The sequence below is a fragment of the Eubalaena glacialis genome, chromosome 13 (genome assembly GCF_028564815.1).
Source record: "Eubalaena glacialis isolate mEubGla1 chromosome 13, mEubGla1.1.hap2.+ XY, whole genome shotgun sequence".
Lineage (NCBI taxonomy): Eukaryota > Metazoa > Chordata > Mammalia > Artiodactyla > Balaenidae > Eubalaena > Eubalaena glacialis.
Window position 1 is genome coordinate 58,032,637 of NC_083728.1, and position 6,035 is coordinate 58,038,671.

Sequence of the window (6,035 nt, forward strand, 5' to 3'; positions counted from 1 at the left end):
TGCCCCCACACGACCGCCATTTTGTCTCCCCGTGTTGGGAGGCGATGAGCCGGAGCCCAGTGATACTGCTACTTGCAAGTGATCGCAGGCTTCCTGGGGCGAGCCCGGGGCCGCGCCGCACCCGTCCTTCCGCACCCAGGAGAACCAGCCCCCCAGACCCCGGCCAGCGGACACCCCCGGAACCCCAGAGCCCAGCTACAGGCCCAGGACCTGAGCCAAAGGCTGAGCCAGGAGGCCGTGGTGTTCGCAGCTTCCAGCCGCTGAACCTGGCCGGCTGCCCCTGGGGAATTATTTTTTTTATGATCTCCGAGTAAGGCGGCCAGGCAGCGATGCGATTTTCTCCTACAGAACCTGGGACGTGTTATATACGTCGTGGCCGGGCAAAAACGTTACAAACACCCTTAAGTTTTTCACCCTTCTGCAGAATGTCTTAGGTTAATGGTTTTAAGTCCGTTTTCTTTGAGCCTGAGAACCAGCCAATCTCCCTCAGAGCAGACTTGGAAGAAGTTGGGCTTTGCAGGGAGGCCAACATTTTAACCTGACTTTGGGCTCGCGCTCAGCCGTCCTGGTTATCTCGAGGGTCTTGCACCCTCAATAGGACCCAGCACGTGGCAGACACATAATGAACCGTGGTCCGTTTGAGTTTGTTTGTGTTGAATGTTAGTTTTCTTTGTAACCGCGGAAGGATAAAGTCATCTCAGACGCTGTTACTGGGACACCCACCACTTGGTGTAGGAACTGTAGCTTCGGTGTACGGTGCCCGGGATGTTGTAATCTTGCCTCCTTGAACTGGAGCAAGTGCTTCCATGAGCTGGATGAACCTTTGGAGTAATTTATGGCAAAGTGGCAAAGCCTGTGTCTTTTCTGGGCCTAAGCTGGTGTTTCTGAGGTTGAGGGTGAAGGTGGTGGTTTCTTAAAACCCACCACCTTCAGTGAGACCCTTCCCTGTAACCAAATTCCCAATGATGTTATTCCCTGTATTTACTGGATATTTTGTGCTAAATTCTGTACATGAATCACTGCAGTTAATGCTTGTGACAATCTTCTTTACTATGGGGAGAACTATGAATTCCTTTACATATCCACAGCACAGTTTTCAAAATATGAAAAGTAACATGGAAATAATACTATAATCTACAAACCTTATATAGAGGCGTTATCAATTGTTCTGATAATAGCCTTAATAGCAAAAGAAAATTCAAAATCATGCATGTTGCATTCTTAGACTCCTTTAACATAATATAGATACTCTTGCACTTTACATTTTTCACTTAGCAATATATCCTGGAAATCATTGCGTATCAGTTCACAGAGATGTATGGATGGACTTTTATTTAACCACTCTTTTATATATGAGCATCTAAATTGTTTCCAATATTTTCTAATTACAAACCATGCTGCAATGAGTAACCAGGAGCATATGTATTTTCATATTGTTGGGGGGTATATCTTTAAGGTAAATTCCTAGAAGTGGGATTGCTAGGGCAAAAGGTAAAGACAAATGTAGTTTTGTTAGTAAGGACAGAGTCCTCTCAGTAAGGGTTATACCAGTTTGCATTGGCAAAATATGGCAGGGCCTGCTTTCCCGCCACCTCACCAACAGAGTACATTTCTGTGCTTTTTCATTTTTGCTAACCTGATAGGTGAGAAATGGTATTCTAGTGCAGTTGTTTTGTGTGGTAAAATGCACATAAACATAAAATGTACCATTTAAACTATTTCTGAGTGTACAATTCAGTGGCATTAAATACATTCACAGGGACTTCCCTGGTGGTCCAGTGGCTAAGACTCCTCCCTCCCATTGCAGGGGGCCTGGGTTCGATCCCTGGTCTGGGAACTAGATTCCGCATGCATGCCACAGCTAAGAGTTTACATGCCGAAACTAAAGATCTGGCTCAGCCAAAATAAATAAATAAATAAATATTTTTTTAAAAATAAATATTTAAATACATTCACAATGTTGTGCAACCATCACCACCATCCATTTCCAGAAGTTTTTCATCCCCCAGACTGAAACTCTGGACTCATTAAAGACCAGCTCCTCACTCGCCCCTCCCCCCAGCCCCTGGTAACCTCTATTCTATCTTCTGTCTCTATGAATTTGCCTATTCTAGGTACCTCATTGTATGGTCAGGCCACTCGAGATGGCTGTTCTCTTGCTCTCTGTATATTCCCCTGCCCGACCAGTGCCTGCTTCACCTATATCTTAAGCACATGACTGACCTTCCTACGTACTTGCCCCAGGCCCCAGCTAGTGATTGTTCTTATCAAAGGGGCAGTGAGGGGCGTGCCCCTATAACTGGTAATTAAACCCCCCCCACCCCTCCCCGCAGCGGAGACTGCCATTATGTCCTGCCCACCGTCAGCTGCACACGGTGGGGAGCTGCTCCGGGACCTTGCTTCAGACATGTAAGATTCCCCCCTATCCATTATTATTATTTGTGTGTGTGTGTGTGTGTGTGTGTGTGTAAGCCAGCTTTTTTTTGAATTTTTGAATTTTATTTAATTTTTTATACAGCAGGTTCTTATTAGTTGGTGGTGTGATGAATTAGGAGATTGGGATTGACATATATACACTAATATGTATAAAATGGATAACTATAAGAACCCCCTATCCATTAAACCATTGATGTCTGTGTTGATGACTCCGGGCTCTTTCTTTGTTCTTAAAGCTAGGCAAGTGCAGGCCTTGTAGGCCTGTTGTGTGCAGCCCAACACTCATAGGGTGGAATCATAAAATATCTGTCCTTTGGTATCTGGCTTATTGTACTTAGCATAATGTCTTTAAGGTTTATATTGTAGCATGTATCAGAATTTCATTCCTTACTATGGCTGAATAATATCCCACTGAATGTATATATACCACATTTTGTTTACCCATGCGTTCACTGATGGACATTTGAGTTGTTTCCACATTTTGGCTATTGTGAACAGTGCTGCTATGAATGTTACTATGCAAGTTTCTGTGTGGACAAATGTTTTCATTTCTAGACTCTAAAGATGGACTCTTCTCCAGGCTCCCAGCCTCTGGGCTTCCCCTCCAACCTTCATGGAACCTCCAAAAATATTTTTTAATTTTCCTTTGAAACTTTATTTGTATCCTACAGTGTAGTAGGTTGACTAGTGGCCCCCCAAACTTCATGTCCATCCAGAACCTCAGAATGTGACCTTACTTGGAATAAAGGGCTTTGCATAGGTAACCAGTTAAGGATCTCCAGAAGAAATCACCATGAGTTTGGAGTGGGTCTTCAATCCAGTGACTGATGTCCTTAAAGGAAGAGGAGACGCAGAGATGCACAGGAGAGAAGGCCATGGGAAGATGGAGGCAGAGATTAGAGTGGTGGAGCCACAAACCTAGGAATGCCAGCAGCCACCAGAAGTTGGAGGGTGGGAGGCTCTGCAACACCTCAATTTAGGACTTCTGGCCTCCAGACTGTGATAGGCAAATTCCTGTTGTTTTGTGCCATGCCGTTTGTGACATTTGTTATGGCAGCCCCATGAAACCTCATCCATATAGGTAAGCCATAGTCATTGTAGAAAACGAGAAAATACAGATAAGCGAAAAGTCAAACAGCACAGAAGCAATTCCCTGCCCCCAGAAACAACCACAGTTAACACTTTAGCGTCTATCTCATCAGAGTAAGATTTCTAAAATGCAGCCTTCTGAAATGCTTAAAGTTCTCCCAAATGCCTTCAGGATAAACTCTCAAACTCCTTAATAGGGCCTCTCAGAACCAGGCCTTTTTGTAGCCTCTTTTCCTTCTACTTGAAGAAGAATCAACGTGCACACCTGCCTCTGCTTGTTCCCCCAGGCGGACAGGCCTTGCCAGTGCCTTCAACCTCTGGTTCCCTGGCCTCCTCGCAACACCCCAGTGGAAGCACTCCTCCTTCTGGAACTTAAGCCGCTGGACCACCGGAACCTGAGGTGCTGGTGACCCCTGGGGCAGGGGTGAGTGGAGCCTCTCCCACCTCCACCTCTTGATTTCTGGACCCAGGAATCCTGGGGCTGCCGTTCCACCCAAGGCAATACAAACCATAAACAAACAAATAACAGGCAATTACCAATCATGGGAACAGCAAGGAGGGTGTAAATGGGGTGGGAGGGCAGGAGGTCTAGAAAAGGATCTCACCCTCCCTTCCAGAGGGAGACCAGGCCCCCGCAGGAGGGCAGCTCCCAGGGCTGATGTTGAGGCACACTGGGCCACCTGTGAGGGTTTCCAACATGGTCTTTTGATCTGGAGGCCCCCAGTCCCAGCCCGCCCCCTCCCACAGGCCTGTAAGCATTGTCCTGGCCAGGCCTGGTAGCTTCCAGGCCCTGTGTGGGCTCGATGGCCTGGCTGGGACCAGGTAGCCTCAGCTCAGGTTGAGGGGGGCACACACCAGTCAGAGAGTCTGCCTGAGCAGCCTCCCAGCAGCACTCGGCCCCCGAAGAAACCTTGGATCCGAGGCCCTGGAAGATGCCCCTGATCTTGTGCCCAGGACAGGACCCTGATAAGGGAAGCCCTTGCATGGACAACAAGGGTGGTCCTGGTCCCGAGCCTTCACAGGCACTGCCTCCTTCCCTGTGGCCGGCAGTCCTTGTGCAACGCGCCCTGGCCCAGGGCAGCACCATGCTCCCCGTCCCTTCCTTCTCGGGGTGGGTGCTCTCCGTAATTTGGGGGTTTCTAGAGCTTTTAAAGCACTAACTTTATTTTCTTAGGACTGCATATTTAGTCTCTTTGGAGAGGTTAGCAGTTGAGGCTTTATGAAAATTCAGATGAATTATGACTGCCAGATGTGGCACTTTTTTTTTTTTTTTTTTAATTTTTGGCCGTGCTGCATGGCATGTGGGATCTTAGTTCCACAACCAGGGGTCAAACCGACATCCCCTACAGTGGAAGCGTGGAGTCTTAACCATTGGACCACCAGGGAATTCCCCGGCACTTTTTTATTTTAAAAAATACTGAGAAAAAAAACCCCAAACACTGAAAAGTAAAAGATCAACCAACCAAAATCCCATCACTTAAAAATTATAAAATATAAACATACTTTATAAAAATATAAAGTGGTACTCCCCCAACTGGTACCCTCACACTGCAGAGCCCCCAGAGCCTTGGTGGGAGCCGCTCCCTGGAGGGGTCACAGAGTGCCGTGCCGGCTGAAGGTCAGAAGGCGACATCCATGCATGCATAGTGTTGGCACAAGTTCATAATATGAAAAAAAATGGGAAAAACCTAAATACCCATCTATAGGGTATTAGTTAAAGTAACTGTGAAACAACCTCATGTTAAAAGAGGGACTCTATTCTCCTGGTTGTCAAGGCACACGTATCAGGCAGGCTGCATTCTCCACAAAGGTAGGTAAGTAGATGCAGAGATACAGGGATGGTGGGTGGTGGACGGCAGATGGTAAGATGAGTGGCATTTTGTATGTGTCAGGGACCCTGGGCCTCCCCCTGCAGGACCTGTCCCCAGGAAGCCTCAGTCTCCCTCCTGCTAGCCCTCCCCAGGACACCCCTTGGTCACTGCCCTCCCAAGCCCAAGTATCACCTCCTCCAGGAAGTCTCCCAGGACTGAAGGCTCCCAGCTGCAAGCTCCCAGGGTAAGCATCTCCTGCCAAAAATGTTGGCGCCAGGGATTCTAATGAGTATGAGCTGGGGGCTACAGACTGAGAGGGCAGGGATTGGACATAAGGGCTGCACTTATAGCTGTGCTTACACAAGGAGCTCAGCCTCCTCTCCAAAGGGCTCAGAACTGTGGAGTCTTTGGCCCCACTTCCTACAGCTAGTGGCCCAGTGCCTCTACATTCCTCCTCTACCAGCCACATGGGAAGCCTGCCCAGGCGCTGGGCGCTCCCTCTCCCCCTCACCTGCACCCACGGTGCCCTTAGTTGTCCCACAACTAGGTACATCTTAAATGCTTTTATTGTAGAGCAGGTGAAAGAGAAAATGAAATGAACCATGATAGCCTCAGAAAAATGTCACATGGTTTCAGTGAAGCCACTGTTTTTCTAAGAAGCCATCATGGGGTCACAAGAGGGAGGAGCGAGGAAATAGC